The sequence below is a fragment of the Perognathus longimembris genome, chromosome 2 (assembly GCF_023159225.1).
Source record: "Perognathus longimembris pacificus isolate PPM17 chromosome 2, ASM2315922v1, whole genome shotgun sequence".
NCBI lineage: Eukaryota > Metazoa > Chordata > Mammalia > Rodentia > Heteromyidae > Perognathus > Perognathus longimembris.
In genome coordinates this window covers 82,064,705-82,086,342 of record NC_063162.1, presented here as the reverse complement: position 1 = coordinate 82,086,342, position 21,638 = coordinate 82,064,705, and the positions used below count along the sequence as shown (strand labels likewise).

The following is a 21,638-nucleotide window of genomic DNA, read 5'->3' as shown; positions in this document are numbered from 1 at the left end:
GTAAATTTGTAAAGAAAAACCAGATTCTCTTCATATTGGAATTAGGTGTAAATCTAGAAGCATTTTTTATGGTTCCATAAATTGTTCATCCAAAACAACAGAGGAAACTCTTACAAGACCACATATTTACGTGGGTTTGAGAATCTAAATTTCCCTGAAATTTCCTCAGTATATATTTGTGACTCTGTATATATTTCGTCTACAAATATGTAGCTATAACATATACATTATGTGGAGCATGTTTATATGTAACAACTCACTATGAATATGGCAATATTATTCAACTTATTCTTTTTTTTTTTTTTTTTTTTTTTTTTTTGGCCAGTCCTGGGCCTTGGACTCAGGGCCTGAGCACTGTCCCTGGCTTCTTCCCGCTCAAGGCTAGCACTCTGCCACTTGAGCCACAGCGCCGCTTCTGGCCGTTTTTCGGTATATGTGGTGCTGGGGAATCGAACCTAGGGCCTCGTGTATCCGAGGCAGGCACTCTTGCCACTAGGCTATATCCCCAGCCCCTCAACTTATTCTTGCAACGCAAAAAAGGGAAAACAATGCTCTACCGCGGGATTGCGAGGCAAAAATGTCTCACAGGAAGTTTTCCACTTCCAGAAGGGGTCTTTGGGCCTCTTGCCTCGGAAACATAGCAGCCGGCATGGGCGGGGGGGGGGGGGCGGGGGGGGAGTGAAGAGCTTCCCCAAGGATGATGCTTCCAACCTCGTCCACCTCACAGCCTTTCTGGGCTATACGGCTGGCATGATTCACATCGTGTGGGAACTGGATAGGCCAGGATCCAAGGTGAACAAGAAGGAAGTTGTAGAAGCTATGACCATTGTGGAAACCCAACCTATGGTGGTGGTTGGTATAGTGGGCTACGTGGAAACCCCTCGAGGCCTGTGGACCTTCAAGACAATCTTTGCAGATCATACTAGTGATGAGTGCAAAAGGCGCTTCTACAAGGACTGGCACAAATCTAAGAAGTCCTTCACCAAGTACTGTGAGAAATGGCAGGACAACATGGGCAAGAAACAGCTGGAGAAGGACTTCAACAGCATGAAGAAGTATTGCAGGTTGTCTACATCATCGCTCACACCCTGATGAGCCTGCTTCCTCCACACCAGAAGAAGGCCCACCTGATGGGCACCGTGGCCAAGAAGCTGGACTGGGACCACGAGAGGCTGGAGCAGCAGGTCCCAGTGAACCAAATGCTTGGGCAGGACAAGATGATTGATGTCAGCGGGGTGACCAAGGGCAAGAGATACAAAGGGGTCCTCAGCCACTGGCATACCAAGAAACTGCCCCACATGACTCACCGAGGCCTGCGCAAGGTTGCCTGCATTGGAGCGTGACATCCTGCCCGTGTGGGCTTCTCTGTGGCCCGGGCTGGTCAGAAAGGCTACCATGACCACACTGAGATCAACAAGAAGATCTAAAAGGTCGGCCAGGGTTACCTGGTCAAGGACGGCAAACCAAGAACAATGGCTCCGCAGACTACGACCTGTCAGACAAGAGCATCAACCCACTGGGTGGCTTTGTTCACTACAGTGAAGTGACCAACGACTTCGTTATGCTGAAAGCTGTGTGGTGGGAACCAAGAAGCGAGTGCTCACGCTGCCCAAGTCTGCTGGTGCAGACCGAATGGCGGGCTCTGGAGAAGATCGACCTCAAGTTCATCGACACTACCTCCAAGTTTGGTCAGGGCCACTTCCAGACTATGGAAGAGAAGAAAGCATTCATGGGACTACTTAATAAAGACCGCATTGCCAAGGAAGAAGGTGCATAAAGCCAAGGCATCCTGTGCGTGTCCTGTTGGTGGTGGCGTCTTAATAAACGTTCCCAATGTCAAAAAAAAAAAAAAAAAAGGGAAAACAGCTAAAAAATAAACAAAAAGATTGATTATGAATGGGAAACATGCTTACATGAGCCCAAAGACAATTATGGCATCATAAATAATGATCAGGAAACAAAACATCCATGCTGAAATGATCCACTAATACAGAACACGACAATGGATATCTTCTTTCAATTACTATTGGTGTCCTGAGCCAAAAGATTCTGAGTTTGAACAAAACCACAGAGGAACTGCTGTTGGGAATCAATTTCAGGCTCTGAAGAGAGCCCTCCAAAAAGCCAAAGAATTTGGTCTCATGCAGGGTATGGGATTTTGAAGGCATATTTTGTGGTGTGGGAATGACTTTATACTGACATGCAGGAAATGTGGAGTAAATGGGAAAGTATTTTTTTTTCTTTGAGCTGGCAAAAACTACAGTAATCTGATGCTTTCCCAAATCTCTCAGATGTGGCATCCTGTTCTTTCACATGATTGTTTTTCTTAGATGATCAGGCTGCCTTAACAAATGGATTTGAGCTTTAAAACGTGGTTAAAACAAATAAAAAGCTAAGTCTGCTTAGTTGCAACAACTAGACATCTCTGCTTGCCTGTGCCTTTTAGTCAGTGTGTGGTTGGACTTTTCATTGTGTGGAATCCAAGTTCTTCTCATTGTGAAAGGTTGATGGTTTAGAGTAGAGAGACTTAAAAAGAATTTCCTTTTACCTACAAACTCATCCTTTCCGATAGTACATCTTGTTTCCAGAATGATCATTCCCTCTTGGTATGGGAGAGTATTTGACACCTAATGATGTCAGGCTTGACAGCCTTCATGCCAAAATGTACTTAAGAAATGCAGCAGAAAGCTAGGTGTCAGAGCCCCACACCAGTAAACATAGCTACTAAAGAGGCTGAGATCTGAGGATCCAGGTTTGAAGCTAGCTTGAGCAGATACATTCAAGAATCTCTTATCTTTAATTAACCAACAAAAGCCAAAGTAGAGCCATGGCTCAGATGGTAGAATGCTAGCCTTGAAAGAGAAAAGCCAAGTGAGAGTATAAGGCCCTGAGTTCAAACCTCAGTACCAGCCAAAAGAATAAAACAATGAAGAAAGGAAAAAAGAAAGATAGCAAAGAGAGAAAATAAAGACTTACTGCTAAAAGTCACACCAAACTGAGGCCACTGGCTCTCTAGACACATCCCTAGAACCCTCCCCAGGATATTATGGAGAAATTTCAGTGTTACTGACTGGTTTGTTTTATCATCTATAATTTAAAATGTGTGACATGCATATGACAGATATAAAAGTGCATATAAGGCAGGTGCTCGTGGTTCACACCTGTAATTCTAGCTACTCAAGAGGCTGAGATCTGAGGATCAGGGTAGTTATGGCTCAAAGTGGTAGTGAGCTAACCTTGAGCAAAGAAGCTTAGAGACAGTGCCCAGGCGCCTATATCCCAAAAAGGACTTGTGATTGTTCCAAACTTAAGCTGAAAAGATCTTCTTTTGAATGCCCTTGCAAGCCAAGGAATACTCTTTAGGATACACTATCATCTGAATGCATGCCTTTAAACACAATTGTATAATAATGTAAAAATGTTTCTCTCTGTTAATCTTCCAACAAGTTGGTGAAAAATTCCCAGAGGAATGGTCAAAGCAAAGCATATAAAAAAGCACTGGAGTGGTCTGGGAATATGGCCTAGTGGCAAGAGTGCTTGCCTCGTATACATGAAGCCCTGGGTTCGATTCCCCAGCACCACATATATAGAAAAGGGCCAGAAGTGGCACTGTGGCTCAAGTGGCAGAGTGCTAGCCTTGAGCAAAAAGAAGCCAGGGACAGGGCTCAAGCCCTGAGGCAAGCTCCAAGGCTGGCAAAAAAAAAAAAAAAAAAGCACTGGAGTCATAATACAAAAAACTCAACTCTTGTGATCATCTAGAGAAACTGACAATACAGATTCTACCAATTTCATATTAAATCTTTCTTCTAAAATAAAATAATATTAGAATAAATATTACTTTGTTATATATTATTATATTACATTATCATTACATTAGAATATTCTATTGCATTCTAATAATAATATGATCTGAGATAAGACAAAAAGTAGAAAATTGAGCTGGGTACTAGTGGCTTATGCTTCTTATCTTAGCACTCAGGAGACACATCTGAGAATCATAGTTCAAAATCAGGCAAGTCAGGAAAAAGTCCACAAGACTCTTATTTCCAATTAACCACCAAAAGTCATAAGTAGAGCTAAGGCTTAAGTGACAGAGTGCTAGCCTTAAGCATAAAATCTCAGGGACAGTATCTAGGTCCTGATCAAGCCTGAGGACCCGTACCCACATAACAGAAACTTTTGTTAGCTATGAAAGAGCCAGTATTTTCCTCTCCTCTCCTCTCCACGCTACCAAATCCAATGCTGTTGTATGTGAAGGCACATCTTCAATGGTAACATGAGATAACAAAGAAAGCAAATCATGAATTCAGTTGGTGTGGGGCAGTATAGTTCCTCTTCTTGTTACTTACCTTACATTTTCATTTAATTTTCAAAAGTTCTACCAGTATGAGTTTATAATCTACAAGGATTAGATTTTTAAAATAATTATTTAGCATAATGAAATTATTTTAATAAGAATTTAGTAAACATGCATATAAGTCTAATCATTCATAGACTTCATTTCTAGCCCTATTATTAAGACATTCTATATCTCAATTAGAAGCATATATTTGTAGCAAAAAAGAAGAAAACAAAAAAGTTGATAGCCCCAAATCTAAGTGATAGCTCTCTCTCTCTGAGAGGACATGATTGAATTTTTAAAAACTCTGTATTTCATTTATATGCATTTATATGTACACACACATATGTGTGTACATATACACATAAATACACAAATATGTATATACACATATATGTATTATTGATGTGTACAAGCATGTATATATATATATGTATTCACATATATGTGCCAGTCCTGGGGCTTAGACTTCAGGCCTTGTCTACACATGATTGCCCCTCTACTACTTGAGCCACACCTCCATTCTGGCTTTTTGCTCATTAATTAGACATGAAAGACTCTAAGATTTGTCTTCCCAAGCTGACTTTCAATGAGATTCTCAGAGCGTGGCCTCCTGAGAGCCTAGGATTATAGATATGAGCTGCTGTTGCTCAGTTATTTATATCATTTTAGTGACACAAAACAACATAGCATATATCTTAGTTTTCACATACACCACCCTTATTGTGTGGAAGGATGATAATGCCCGTAGTCTCCGCTGGGGTCTACATTGACACAGTCCACTTTCCTTTGGCTCTTAGCAAGTTACATAACTCTCCCGTCACCTTTACCATCTGAAAAATGGGAGGGAACACTGGAATCCATTCCCATAGGCTGTAATGGAGAAAAACTGTTGCTATGATGCAAGTCATTGCAACATGATTGGTTGTCTTAAAATGTCAGCTATGATGAGGATGACTTTTTAAAAATTGCCTAAGTGCTTTCTCCATAGATTTGGAAGTATAATTCAAGAACTTTTCCAAAGTTGGCATGATTTAATCCTGGAAGGGTCTAGCTCCTTAGAAATGCCATTGTGAAAAGTATAATTCTAATTCTGCCTAAATTTTGTTGGTTTAATTTTAATTTTCTGTTGTTGTTGTTGTTGTTGTTGTTTTTAGTTTGGCTATAACAGTCCTAGGGATGATGTCATGGCTCTTTTTCCCACTTCACACCAGCATGTAAAAACCTTTGCTGGAGGCCTTTCGTGTCTCCTGCACAGAGCCTGAGGCATCATGACTGAGTTTTCAGGAGGAGGGCTGACCATTCACCCACTACGTCCTTTTTGCCTGCCAATGGGTCTTTTTTTTTTTTTCAAATTTTTATTTTCAAACTGATGTACAGAGAGGTTACAGTTTCATACGTTAGGAATGGATACATTACTTGTACTGTCTGTTACCTGGTCCCTCATAGACCCCCTTCCTCCTCCCACTTTCCCTTTCCCCCCCATGAGGTGTTCAGTTCACTTACACCATGCCAATGGGTCTTGAGAGGGGTTTTTCTCCAAGTAGAGCCTTTTCTCCTGGCACAAGTATCACTGGGAAGCTTGCTAGAATACAGCAGCTCGTGAAGCCACTCTCCTCTGGGTAGAGGGCTGGCAGAGCCTATTTTAGCAATCCCTACTATTCTGACTCATCAGGTTGGCTGTAGAGGCCTTGACTGAGCTAAGCTGCCAGAGAAGGAGCTCGGTGCCCACCAGAGGGAAGCAAAGGGCAGCAGAGCAGTGGCTGGCTGCTCAGGAAGGGAGCACCCAGGAGGCTCTGGCCAAGGCACAGTCTCAAGTCAAGTGCAGCTGTAGCTTACAGCTGGGATGTGATCCCTGGGGTGGAGCCCAAATTACTCATGGAAGCTGGGTCAAGCTGGGGACACAAGGTGTGGGTGGACCAGTGAAAGCAAAGCCCAGAATGAAGGATGAGGAGTTGAGGAGCAAACCAAACTTGACATCGATGTCAGTTAATAAAGCCAAGTACCATGATTGAAAAATGCATGTGGGATCCAACTCCAACTGGCTAGAGTTTTCTCTTCAGGGATCACCTTAGGAATTTCATAAGCACAGACATACGATCTGTAGTTCTAAGCTTTATCTGTCCAGGTCATATTGGAGTGGGATAATTTTCAGTAATATTATTTTGTCTTCTCTCCCAGTGCTGGAAGCCCAGGGGAGATTGTATATGATAGAGGGCTGAGAAAGGAATAAAAAATTCTGTATTCCATGCCTCATGTCACTTCTGGAAAGTCAAGGTGAGAGTGCTTTTATTACCATTCTGCTTAGCAAACGATGTAAATTAGATTGTGTTAACATTTTCTAAACTATGAATATTTTTCAAGTGTAATCTATACCATATTTTAACCAGGGACTGAATCCATATGCCCTGTGACAGGGCTATCAATTCTTCTGAGAGACTGATTTATTTTATGAAAGGTTATGTGCTTATTAGAATGGAAAATAAAATATTTCATCTAAACTTAGCTCACCTAATTAATAGCTGAATGACTCTGGGCTAGTTATTTACTCTCATTAGCCTCTGGATACTAAGTTAAGATCATAAACTCCTTGCCACATTAAGTAGGATGATTTGCACAGTAGGCCTGGAGCATGACAGCACATAATAACTGGAAGGACAGTGAAAGTCAAGAAAGGGCTTTGAAAGAAGACAATGACAGAGTTAAAAATCTGTGCCATTCACCCTGAAAACACTAAAGGAAGGAGTAGGAGAAACACTTGGGCTCCTTGGCACAGGACAGAACTTCCTTAACAAAGACCCTGAAAGGCTACAAATCAAAGAAAGGTTGGACAAATGGGACTGCATCAAACTCCAGAGCTTCTGCACGGCAAAGGACATAGCTCTCAAGATAAACAGAAAGCCCACAGACTGGGAGAAGATCTTTACCGGACATTCAACAGACAAAGGCCTCATCTCTAAAATATATGCAGAACTAAAAAAATTACCTTCTTCCAAAACAAAACTGCAAAGAACCAATAGCCCCCTCATCAAGTGGGCTAAAGACTTACAAAGAAACTTCTCTGATGAGGAAATGAGAATGGCCAATAGACATATGAAAAAATGCTCTACATCACTGGCCATAAAGGAAATGCAAATCAAAACAACATTGAGATTCCATCTCACCCCAGCAAGAATGTCATATATCAAGAAAACTAATAATAACAATTGTTGGAGGGGATGTGGCCAAAAGGGAACCCTACTTCATTGTTGGTGGGAATGTAAACTGGTTCAGCCACTCTGGCAAGCAGTATGGAGATTCCTCAGAAGGCTCAATATAGAACTCCCCTATGACCCAGCAGCCCCACTGTTGGGTATCTATCCAAAAGACCACAAACAAAATCACAGTAATGCCACCAGCACAACAATGTTCATCGCAGCACAATTTGTCATATCGAGAAGCTGGAACCAACCCAGATGCCCCTCCGTAGACGAATGGATCAGGAAAATGTGGTACATTTACACAATGGAATTTTATGCCTCTATCAGAAAGAATGACATAGTTCCATTTGTAAGGAAATGGAAGGACTTGGAAAAAGTTATACTAAGTGAAGTGAGCCAGACCCAAAGAAACATGGACTCTATGGCCTCCCTTATTGGGAATAATTAGTACAGGTTTAAGCAAGCCATAGCAGAGCATCACAAGGCCCAATAGCTATACCCTTAGAAACACATAAGATGATGCTAAGTGAAATGAACTCCATGTTATGGAAACAAGTGATATATCACAGTTGTAACTACTTTCAACATCCTATGTGTATGTGTAGTTTCTATTATTGATGATGTTCTTGTATCACCTTCCTATGGTTGTACCTACACTATCTCTGTAATCTTATCTGAGTATATTGGAAACCGTGTTTACTGGTATTGGAAGTAGGAAATTCAAAGGGAATACCAAATTTGAGAGACACAGGGTAAAAAAAAGAGAAATAACTACAAAAGCAATACTTGCAAAACTGTTTGGTGTAAGTGAACTGAACACCTGGGGGGGGGAGGGAAAGGGGGGGAGGGAGGGGGGCATGAGGGACAAGGCAACAAACAGTACAAGAAATGTATCCAATGCCCAACATATGATACTGTAACCTCTCTGTACATCAGTTTGATAATAAAAATCTGAGAAAAAAAATCTGTGCCATTTATGGACCAGAATTTTATAGTGATTCAAAGTAAAAGCGAAGAAGAACAATAAAACAGGTGATATTGATCAAGATGCATTATGCCTATAAAGTGACGTTGAATAGAAATCTCTCTGTACAACTACTTAATAGTAGTAGTAGTAGTAATGCAAGAGCAAAAGTCATGCGTCATCTGAGGTTGGATCTTTACATAATTTGGCCTGTACTCCCCCGCCCATATCTATTTCTCCTTCTGTTACTTCTTAAAGCTACATCGGCCTCCTCAACATCAGGTAATGTCTCTTTTTTTTGGGGGGGGGTCCCTATCATGTTATCTGAAATTCCAGTGCCCCCATATCGTTTTTCTTTATTTTTTTTTTTTACCATTGTTCTTCTCATTATCTAACATCAATTTCTTTTTACTTCTGCATCTTGTTGATTTTCTTGGTCCTTACTCTAAGTCCCAGCCAATTCCAAATTTGTCTCTTTATTCATATTGTATTAATGCTAGGCTAGAGAAAGCTGCTTGGCAGCTGAGATTAAAGTTTCAGTGGTGATACTATAAAAATAACAAAAAATTGTATAGAGAAGTGTTGCTATGGTTTGGGTCTTGAATTTCCCCCAAAGGCTGGACTTTGAATGCTTGACCTACAACCATGTACTACTATTGGAAAAATGTGGAATCTTTAGGAGATAGGTTGGTTATTTGGGGTGTGTTCGTAAAGGAAACATTGTGGTCCCAATATTTTAAGCTCTATCCCTCTCTCTGCTTTCTGGCTGCCATGAGGTGGGCAGGTTCTTTCTGCCTCATCACAGACAACAAAAGTCATAACATCAAACCAAACATGAACTGAAATGATCAAAACTGCAAGTCAACCTACAGTATTGTATCTCAGGTATTTTGTCCACCCTCTTGGAAAGCTGACCCCAAACAAGTATTTATAGATAGGAAACAGTCTTTTCCAGGAATGGATGTGCAATTTTTTTATGATAGTGAGATGAATAATTTGGTGTTTGTTCCCACAGATTCCTCCATAATGTTTGGCATCACACTGGACTTTTTCACCACAGACGTATACTTGGATATCCAATGATAATTTTCACTGACCCTCTGGTGTCATAATCTGTAACATAGAACAGGGTAGGGATCATTTGGGAAATCAGTGTAGATCAGGGACATGGCAGTAAAATGGACATTGTCAAAGCTGATTTGGAAACTGGAGCTCAGCCAAAAGTAGGCTTAGTTCAGCTTTATTCCAGATCCCTCAAACACCACAATGTCACAATTGCAGTGATGTTTGACGTAATGCAGGGGGCTAAACTTCTAATTCATGGAACACTACTCATTTGCTGTGGACATTTGAGTTCACCTTGTCCTTGGTGTGAAAATGACAGTCTTTTTCAAAGAGGATACACAAGCCTGCTCTCACCTGGTAAAAAGTAAGATCCATTGTTTTTGCTTTGAAATATAAAGATTTGGTTAAGTGATGGCTGACTGGATTTTAATATGTAGACATAGAAAGAGGCAAAGAAAAAGAAGAAAATGAGCCAGCCCTCATGACTCTGAACCTTTTTGGCACATCTGATGTGAGAAGCTCAAAACTCATCATGTGCTGGGAAAAGTTGTGCAAGATTCCTCAGACAGTACTCCTTGGCCATGATTTGTTCCTGAGGAATAGTTTCAAAATTTCCATTGTTTGCTACCATTGTAAAGTTGCCCATGGTATTGTTCACTCAAGGAGCTGCTGTGAAGGCTTTATGGGTTCTCTCAAATGTGATATCCAGTACTAAATTATCCTTCTAGGCAGGAGTGGGGTTAGCTACACCAGGTAGAGTAAATGCCCTGACCTACCATACCCAGGACAAGGATCATACTCACTAACATACAATGACTTTACAATAAGAGGAACAGGCATTTATTTCCTCTGTGAACACAGTGACATAGTGTAAGTTTTCTGTATACTTGTGTATCTTTTTCCTAGGAGTGTTTTCCCCCCTAGAATACTTAATTGTGAATATTTCCTACCAAAGACATGTCTTGTGTTTTATCTCTGCCTTCATGCTAACCACCATTTCTGCTTCTCTACTACACTCAGCCTACAGATTTCTTGGGCAGATTATCAGAAGGATAAAACGTGTCGCCTCAGAGAAAGAAATTTAATTTCCCATTTTTGTAAGAATAGATCATTACAAATCATTTTCTTTGTAGAAGACACGACCCATATGTAGGCAGCTGGAAGCAAAAGCCTAAGTGAAGAAACTGGGACAATTGCCTAGACATCACAGATGAAGAGAGGAGAAAACAGTCACACACAACAAGTTGACAAAACAAAGACTGAGCCAAAAAAACAAAAGGCAGGGCAACTGAGGACTAATGAATCAGGATGCTTTTTTTCCCCCATGGGGAATCATGGGACTGTGGATAATATCAGAGGACTTCAAAGACCAGCATGGAACTATGTATCAATAATTCAAAGATCTTTCAATTGAACTTGGCCTGTAATAAAAGAAGCAGAAGTTGGATGGGTGTTCAATAATGTTTGCAGCAGAAATTAGGAAGGTTGAAGCAATCACTATGTAGAAAGCAAAGAGAGGCATCATCTAGCTAACAACTTAATTTACCTTGGCCAGAGGAAGAGGTGCAAGCCTCCGTTGCTTGGTTCAGGGTGGTCAAAAAAATGTCACCTGAATGACATGTTTTCTGTCCTTATATGTACTTGACAGAATCAACTTATAAGAAGGCAAGATGTATATGAAAATTTATTTTTCTGGAGGTTTCATTCCATGGTTGGTTGATTGGGTCCATTGCTCATTATGGCAGAAGCATGTGGTTAAGCACAAATACCTCATGCCCTGTATGAGATGGAGAGGGTATACTTCAAGGGCACAATTCATTCTTAAAAAAATTTTTTTTTTGCTGGACCTGTGGCTTGAACTCTGGGCCTGAGTGAGTTATACCTGAGCTCCTTTTGCTCAAGACTAGTGCTCAACCACTTGAGCCATAGTTCCATTTCCATCTTTTTTTGTGAACCATGATCCTCAGATCTCAGCCTCCTGGGTAGCAGGGATTACAGACATGAGCCACTAACACCTGGCTGCACAATTCAGTCTTAATGACCTGAAGTTTTCTAGGAGGCTCTACCTATTAAAGTTTCTACTACTTCCCCACAGTACCAGCCTGGGAGCCAAGGGCTTAAGCCTACAGGCCTGGGAGAGGGGTGTTCAAGAGCCAAACTACAGCACTGAGCTGCCAGATCGTGGGAGTAATGAGTACTAATATTTCTTTGGGGAGTAAGAGACAGCCTCTGCCTCATAGATGGTATCTACTAGCTAATTATAATCTCTGAAATTTAAAACAAAAACAATTTGGGGTAGAAGTCTTGCTTAGTGCCTTCTGTAAATTTTATTGCCAAGCAAAGACAGATGCTATCCATGCCTGGGAATGTTCAGTTTAGTAAAAGGAGGCAACCGAAGGAATCTCACTAATACAAGTAAATTTCCCATTTGATAAGTATTATGAAGAGTATCTGCATGGTATTATGACTTGAAAATGGAAGAGTTTGACTTACAGAGTTCAGGGAAGTGTGAATTGACATGGGAGTGAAGACAGGAGGAGAGGGGGCTTTGTTATCTGGGAGAGAGGTGGGGAAAAGGCAGAGATGAGAATGTAAAGGCTATCAGGCCCAAACAGCACAGTACACATGAACATGGGAAGAAGATGCACTGTGCTGGGTCCACAGGTAGGCAGGCAGGGTTGGGAGAATTCTGAGTGCCATCCAAACCTTAGATGGGTGATTACATGGACAGATTGTCAGCTCTGCAATGACTACTGGGCACTGGTGTTTGTACATCAGTGAAACTCTGCCTCCTATGAAGTTGCTGTTCTCAATTTCAACCTGTCTGCATTCTGCCATTGTGTGCTGCTATTTTTAGCTTTGTGATTTACTGCTAACTTAATTTCTCCTTTGAGGATGGGCCCCTGTTAGTTTGTGTCACTGGGAGGTGGTAAAGTACAGCAGAGACTGGATGCTAGACTCTGCCCTCCCTGACAGGTCTCCTAGCAATAACACTCAATCCCAGCTGCAGCAGATGGCTGCAACCTTCTCTCTTTCAACCTCATCTCAAGAAACAGCTTCACTGTGGCCCCTCAGAGGAAGTGACAGATGTTTGAGGAGATGGCTATGTTTATCCTGAATTTATCCTAAAAATTGCATGGAGTATACAAGTATTAAAACATAAAATAGGCACCCCATTACTATGAACAACTTATATGCATCCAAGTATTACTTAAACATTTTTTTCAAAAGCAGTTGTATGCAATGGCTCTAGTTTTGTTACTTATTCAGTAGAGATCAGGACATTTCAATATAGGGAGCCTGGGCATAAAAAATTCAGGAGGCTTCATCTCAACCAGTGCTTGGGTGTGGTGATGCAAATCCTGACACCCCAGCTACTAAGAAAGAAAGAATGGGGGGCTGGGGATATAGCCTAGTGGCAAGAGTACCTGCCTCGGATACACGAGGCCCTAGGTTCGATTCCCCAGCACCACATATACAGAAAACGGCCAGAAGCGGCGCTATGGCTCAAGTGGCAGAGTGCTAGCCTTGAGCGGGAAGAAGCCAGGGACGGTGCTCGGGCCCTGAGTCCAAGGCCCAGGACTGGTCAAAAAAAAAAAAAAAGAAAGAAAGAATGGCTGGCCACAGTGGAACCTGCCTGTCATCTCCAGTGACATAGGGAAGAATAGAAGAATCTCAGATCAGGCCAGCCCAGGCATAAAATGAGACCCTTCCTCAAATTATAACCAGTGCAAAAAGGGGCTAGACATATGGCTTCAGTGCAAGGCTTTGGGTTCAGTAACAAAGTTACCAGTCGGTCTGCTGTACCAGAAGCCTCAGCCCCTCCTCCATGGCTGGCTGAGAGAGGCAGGAGTTCTGCTTTGACAGTGAAGGGCCTAACTGGCAAGCAGAACAAGCCTCTCTCAAGTCAAGATCAGCCACTCATGAGATTCTAGGTGGATCTGTTCTGTAGCCATTCTGTTGTGTAGTCACTCTAACTGCTAATGGAGAGTCTCAGGCAAGATGGGGTCAGTCATGACTCAGGCCGTCCAGCTGCTAGAAGGAAGGTACCACTGTAGTAGGTGATTTCAACTTATTTCAAAGAAGGCTCTGCTAGATCAACTTGTCTAAGCTTGTGTGTCTAGATATTTCCATGGGTTCAAAGCAGAGGTGGTAGAGAAATAAGAAGTGAAAAATCCACCCATCAGAGTGAAGGGACTTTCAGGGCCAACCAGCAACAAACACCATGCCAGAAGCATCCGGAAATAACTACCACAGCTGCTCTCATGACTAAACTTGATCTATAAAGCTGCCAAGGACAGGAAAACAGTAGGTTCGAGTGAAATACTGTTGAATGAAAGTTTAGCAGCAGGATGGCCACCAACCTGAACGATATGCTGTATGTTATGATGTCATTTATTGGGGGGAATTCCCCACATTTCCTACCTCAGCTTAAGAACAAAGGGACATGTCAGGCACACTCAGCCAGGATTCTGCACTTGAAGAATGAAAGTGATCTGAAGATGCCTGGTTGCACAAACATAGTCTGAGCCCTGCATTCCTCACATGGCTTGACACAGGTCTTCCTCCCATTGGCCCCAACTACCACCACAGCAGTCAAAGTCACGCTGACTGGAGTCTAGCCTGCTGTTGACTCACTCACTCCTTTACTGTGGACAGGTTACTCAACACCACCACATACCTCTGTGCTCCTGCTATAAAGTTGTCACCAAGATGGCTGCCTGTCCTGCCCCCAAGTTCAATGGCAGTGCTCCACCATATTTCTAAGAGCATCCAAGCCTGGTGTAGATTCTCAGGCCTAGGGAAGGGGAGACTTGACCCTTTTAAGAACACAAGTACTTACGATCGTCTTTTTCCATTCATTCCTTGAAGAGAAACTACTAGAAATAGGAATGGTTTTGTTTTTTTCTGTTTTGTTTGAAATTCCATTCTAGCTTTTCTGATGACCACGGAACAACATATTATCATTGCTAGAAATTCAGACAGTATTATTAATTTTTTATTATCTTTAAGTAATGTACAAAGGGATTTCAGCTTAACATGTTGTCTTGATCAATGCCACCCTCAAATATGAAAATATTTGCTGTAGTTTCAACCTTAAATGATTGTTCTGATATTTTATTGTATTTTCTTTCAAACATTTAACTAATTTATAAAATTTATGTTTAATTATGTTAATTTATTTTATGTGTTACAAACTTTTAAATAATATTTGATAAAGATTGCTGTGGCAATTCTACTCCCTCCTACAACTCTTTGTCATACATTTATTATTTTTTTTACAAACTATCTTTTAAGTTTTAAAAGTTATATGACATATTTTGGTGAAGACTGGTCTCATGATACACATTTAATAAAATAGCAGCAACAAGTAATTTATTTGCTTTTCTTCTTGGATTGTTTGCAGATCAAGTGACTTCCTTTGCTTTCTTCTTCAAGGTACTCCATTTTCTCCATCATTAAATTAATTAAAGCCTTTTTAAAGCCATGCTTTCTTTTTTCTTACTTATTTTCTTTATTTCTTTTTTAAACTAAGGTATCTGTGCTTACAAGAGTCTACTACTTGAGCCATGCCTCCAGCCTTTGTGTTTTTATTTTGTTTCAGAGACAGAATCTTGATAACTTTCCCCAGACCATCTTCAAACTTGATATCCTTCTGCTTTAGCCTCTCTGTTGCTGGTCCAGGTGCACTACCTAACCAGCTTCTTAGTTTTTGCTGTTTCTCCCTTTTCTCCTTGAGAGCTCAGTATTTCAAGTCTATTTAATTTTCTGATTTTTACTCCTCTTAATCAGAAAAATTAAAAGGAAATGAAATTAAATGTGCTATAATCTTTATATATATTTTATTATCAAACTGTATTACAGAGAGGTTACAGTTTCATACATTAGGCATTGGATACATTTCTTGGACTGTTTGTTACCTTGTCCCTCACTCCCTCCTCCCCCTCCCCCTTTTCCTTCCTCCCCCATGAGTTGTTAAGTTCATTTTCACCAAACAGTTTTACAAGTATTGCTTTTGTAGTTGTTTGTCTTTTTTAAAAAATAGGGTTGTATTAGATATCCTTTCCCATACTTTTTAGTTTTTATTATTGTGGAATATAACATAAAAGTTACCATCTTAACCATTTTTATCTTCACAGCACACTGGTATTAAGTACATTTAGATGTTGGGTGACCATCACTGACATCCATCTCTAGAACCCAAATTAAAACTCAGTCCCAATTAAACAATATCTCCTTGGTTGGTCCCCATCCTCCTGACCTCCAGAAACCACCATGCTATTTTCTGTATTGAATATACCCTCTCTGAACCTGGAACCATATTGAATTTGTCTTTGTATGACTGATTTATTTTACTTACCATACATCTTCAAGATTCATCTATGTGTCAGAATTTCCTCTCTCTCTCTCTCTCTCTCTCTCTCTCTCTCTCTCTCTCTCTCTCTCTCTCTTGCTCTGTGTATGTATGTGTGTGTATAAGTCTATGCAGGTCCTAGGTCTTGAACTCAGGGCTTGGGTGCTTTCTCTGAGCATTTTTCTCAAGGGTAGCACTCTACTACTTTAGCCACAGTTCCATTCTGGTTTTTGCTTGTTAATTGACGGTAAGAGTCTCACGGACTTCCTGCCAGGGTTAGCTTCAAACTGTGATACTCAGATCCCAACCTCCCAAGTAACCAAGATTACAGGCATGAACCACCAGTGCCTGAGATTCTTTTTTTAAAGCAAGCATTTAGTATGCTTTTTATCCCTTTTATTTAAAAACAATGCATCATTCTGCTCATATTGGCCTTTACTTTTGGTCAGCAGGGAAATGAGGCTTGCGGTATTGCTATGTGAAACAGGAAAGGAGCAATACAGGCAGTTGGAAAAGCAAAAAGGTGTGCAGAGTTGTGGCAAAACAGACATTTCTAGAACTCACTACTAGAAATTCTGAATCAGGAGGTTCTTGGAAAATCCAGGAGTCTGTATGCTCAAGATTTTCCCACACATTTCTACTGTGCTGATATTCTTCCAAAGGGATGAATGCCTAGATGTTTGTTTTCCTGTATGCAGAACCTGATGGAACAAGCTGTCTCCAAGGCTTATTTTTGGCTATTTGAAATGAGAAGCTCTCATATTTTTCTTTAGACTTTTAAAAACCATCTATTAGAGTAGGATAAAATTAGGATCTGATCCTACATACACTCATTTATGCATCTAACAATGATTTATCTAGAAAGTGTTTAAAAATAGACAAAGTTCATTTCCAAGACACACTGTGGTCGTTTCTTTTATGAAGTTTGTATTTGAATAAGGAAAAAACAGAAACAGAGGTAAAGAAGAGAAAAGAAAAAAGAAAAGACCACCGGAGACGAAAGGTTCAGAAGAACTTCTCTTCAAAGAACTGCTCTTCTCTGAGCAGAAGGCTGGCCATCTTTCCCTTGTTTCATCCTGCATGAATGAGGACCAGGAGTGGCTCATTCATTGAAGGACACCAAATTCTGTAGGCAGCTACTTGCATTTTTATGTAAATGGATACAGCAGTAAAAACTAGGGTAAGTACTCAGAACAAGTATCAGACATCTCGCTGGATGTGGTATTGTACACTGTAATCCCATCTACTGAAAAGGTGGATTCAGGAAAGCTGCTAATTTGAGGCCAACTTGGGAACACCTCAAGGGCGGATCTCAAGAAGCAAAATGCAGACCAAAGGGTTAGACACATGGCTCAGGTGGTAGAGTTCTTGTTTAGAATGTTTGAGGCCTTAGAATCAATACACAATACCCCAAAGGAAAATAAAATACAAAAAGAACTCTTAAGACTCAATAATTTTGAGTATTAATTTACCAACAATGCTAAGAAAAATAGCTGAAAAAATAGGGCAAAATAGTTAGCCATTAAATATGCAAACATACACTCAATATCAATATTCATTGAACAAATGCAAATTAAGTCTTCACTAGATCACTGCAATGGCTATCTTTTTACATGACAATACCAAATAATAACAACGATGTGAAGCAAGGAGAAACATTCACTAGATGACTGTTGGATACATGAAATGGTATAATTATAATTTAGAAAATACTGTAATCCCTTATAAAGTTATACATAAATTGTTCTTCTTCACATATTTATTACCCAACCTTAAACAGAAGACTATGTCTAGAAAACACTTTGTTTGAATGTTCATAGTAGCTTAAAACTCAAAGACTGAACACAATGTATATGTCAACCAACTCCTGAGTAAATCAATCAACTGTAGAGAATACACACAAGCCAGTAAAAATGAAGAAAATACTTATTAATACATGAAAATCCATGGATGAGTTTTTACATTGCTGTGAAAAATCCAGACATAGAAAAGCCTTTGGATGGAATTTTAACCCATATGGTGAACGATGTCTTAAAGGGAAATGATGTAGATAGGGAAAAAAGGAATCTAATGTTAACTCTAAAGACCCCCCCACACACACTGTTTTTTTTTGTTTGTTTGTTTGTTTTTTAGGTTAAGCAGAAATAGATGACTCAGGAAAGGAATTTGATAAGGAACAGCACTGGGGCAGAGCAAAAACCAGGAAAGCAACATTGAAATCAAGAGGAGTGATCACAGCCTGGTGCTGGTGGTTCACACCTGTTACCCTAGTTCCTAGGAGGCTAGAAGGCTGAGCTCTAAGAATCATGGCTTGATGTCAACCTGAACAGACAAATCCAAGGGACTCATCTCCCAAGAGCCAGAACTAGTGGTGTGGCTCAAGCAAAGAGCACCAGCTCTGAGCTGAAAAAGCTAAATGAGAGCACAGAGCCCTGGCACAAAAAAAAAAATAATTAAAAGGAACTTGGTAGCACATAATTAAAAGGAATATGGATGTCTGGTTGTTGTGATCACAGTATTTGGAAAGAAGAGGTAAAGACAAGAGGATCTCTAGTTGAGATCACAGAGGCTAGACTTGCTTCATGAATCTCTCTCTCCTTCTTGACTCTGCCTCTCTCTGATGGCTATCTTTTTACATGACAATATCAGATAATAACAAAGATATGAAGCAAGGAAAATCATCCCATATATAACATAATATAATATATATAATTATGTACTAAATATGTTATACAATGATTTAATATATCATATATTAAATTATACCTATATATTTATAATTTAATATATGATATACATGATATTAAATATATTGTATATATAAAAATCTACCCTAGAAAATAACTCAAGTAGAAAAATTTGTAGCAAATCCAGTTAAGGATAAAAGTCTATATTAACTTACAGGAAGAAACTAAGTTTACAACTTTTAAAACAATTTATTATAAAATCTAAATATGTGTTGTGTGAGTAATGAAAAACTTGAAGGAAATAAACTGAAAATGTTACTAATCCTGTGTGATATTACAGGTGATTGGATTGTACTATTTATAATTGTGTAAAATGGTGGTTTCAAAATTATAAAATATAATAAATGCAAAGTATAGGTAAATATTATGAATTGTAATAGATAATAAAACAATAATTCTAAATACGTAAAAGAAAAATTCATGGGAAGACATAATTTAAACATTATATATTAAGCACTACATAAGAGCAATTTCTTTTAAGTCACTTTTTTTTAAGTCACTTTTTTTTTTTTTGCCAGTCCTGGGGCTTGAACTCAGGGCCTGAGCACTGTTTCTGGCTTCTTTCTGCTCAAGGCTAGCACTCTGCCACTTGAGACACAGCGCCACTTCTGGCTTTTTCTATATATGTGGTTCTGAGAAATCGAACCCAGGGCTTCATGTATATGAGGTGAGCACTTTACCACGAGGCCATATTCCCAGCCCAATAGCAATTTCGTAATAATATAAGCTGTCTTTTCTTGTATGTGGTACTGGGTATTGAATCCATGATCTCAAACTGCTAGGAAAGCATTCTATTACAGCTCGTTTGTTTATTATTTTGTTTTTGAGACAGGGTCTCCTATAACTTTGCCCAGTCTGGGCTCAAATAACTTCTGCCTCTTCTCAATTAGCTGAAGTTACAAGCATGCACAACTATGCTCATTTAAAAATGTATTTTTGCATGATTTGCATTTTCTAAATTTTCTACAATGGGTGTGCATGTGTGTGTGTGTGTGACACAGTCCCACTTCGTGTGTGTGTGTTTGTGTGTGTGTGTGAGACACAGTCCCACTCTTGTTTTTGGTGGTTCCTTAAAGATAGGAGTCTTACATACTTTTCTGTGTGGTCTGGCTTCTAATGTTGATCCTAAGATCTCAGCCTCCTGAGTAGGTAGGATTATGGTCATGAGCCACTGGCATCTGGTTACATTTCTTTTTTAATGCTGGTGTTGGTGCTTTGAACTCAGTGCTCTCCCCCTGATTTTTCTCTCACAGTTGGAGCGCTACCAGTAAGACCACATCTCCAACTTCCATTTTTTGCTGCTTAATTGGAGATGAAAACCTTTCAGATACTCCTGCCTGGGCTGCCTTGGACCCACAATCCTCATATCTCAGCCTCCTCAGGAGCTATGATTATAAGGCAACCAGCTGACACATTTACTTTTTCTAAAGTAAAGTAGATTCGACCCAAAGAAAAAGAAAATAATGTCAATCTAAAAAAATGATACGAAACTCCACTGCTTTCAATGCTCTGTTCCTTTCCTTAAAATTTGTCTTCGGGCATATATGCAGTTAACATTGTTGAATAGCTTCTCTTGTTTTTAAGAAATAAATGAGTCCTGTTCCTTATAAACAGTCTCACAGAAAAGCAGCACCTATGGTACCATACAGTTTGGTTTTAATAATTAAATATTCCAGCCAGTGCTTGGTCTGGTCAGGGATTCCTTGTGCGTGGGATCTTCCCTCTGCACCATCTTCATGTTCTCTAGGTTTTGTGATTCTCTCTACCAGTCCCTTGCTGTCCCTGTGCACTTGGGTTTAGTCTACTCTTCTGGGGTCTCACTGTCTCTCCAAGAAATCCTGAATGTTTTCTATCTACAAGCTGGCCAGGGCTTTCTGTCTCTATTCTGGCTTATGGTCTGGGGAGAAGCCAGAGCAGTCACTCTTTCCAAATCCTAAAGAGATTTTCATTTCATAGTTCTTCCAACTCTCCATTTTCCTCAAATTAGGGGATCATTTTAATAATCTTGCTGATGAGTTCACACTGATCATCGCTTTCTTACCTCCTGATACAGATGTTTCTTTTACTAAAACAAAAAACAAATAAACAAAAAAAACCACATTTCCTGAACCAGGTGCCTGTGACTCACTCCTATAATCTTAGCTACTCAGAGGCTGAGTTCTGGGGATCATGGTTCGAAACCAGCCTTGTAGGAAAGTCTATGAGACCCTTATCTCCAATTAATCATCAGAAAACTAGAAGTAGCATTGTGGCTCCAAGTGGTTCAGGGACAGAATCAAGACTCTGATTTCAAGCCCCACGAACAGCAAAAACAACAAAAAGTTTTAAAAATAATAGTAACTGTATAGACTGCAGTATACCATTTTGGAACTTCATTCTGACAGAACCAGTATGAGGTAGAAAAGAATAGCCAAACTGGAAAGGAAGCATGTTCTCATTTTATTGTAGGCCAAATACCCATATTATACCAAAGAGAAGACCAAGTTGGCACCCTAACTGCTAACAGTCTTCAGAGCTGGCCTGCTATTCACTCATGCTACCCACCAGCTCAGATCATTCCAAGACAATATAAGGGCTAGAGATGGGTTGGCAGCCAATATGGTAGGGGTCTATTCCCACCCAATAATGCATGATGAACATTAGTTACAAACACAGGCTGCCCATGGATTGCAGGAAGCACTGGGCTGGGGAATGAATGAAGATTCTCACTTCAAACTCCTCTTGAAGAACTGCAGGTGGTCTTGACAGAGTTTGGGAAGCTGGAAGGAAGGGAAGTGGCAAAGATCTCATTGCATTATAGCTTTTTCTAACTGGGAAAACAGAAGCAAGGAAAAACAACCAACTGGAGAGATGCAAATCATCCTATTTCTGCAAGTTTCCTTAAGAAAGAGAGGTTATGAGCAGTAGTAACTGAAAACTCTCTCTCTCCAGTGTCTTGAACTAAAGGCCTGGGCTGTATCCCTGAGCC

The 21,638-nt window shown here is 40.1% G+C and overlaps 1 pseudogene; it reads left to right on the top strand.

The window, feature by feature from the left end:
* The first annotated feature begins 564 nt into the window (after positions 1-564).
* LOC125345776 lies at positions 565-19,850 on the top strand (annotated as a pseudogene).
* The last annotated feature ends 1,788 nt before the right edge of the window (positions 19,851-21,638 follow it).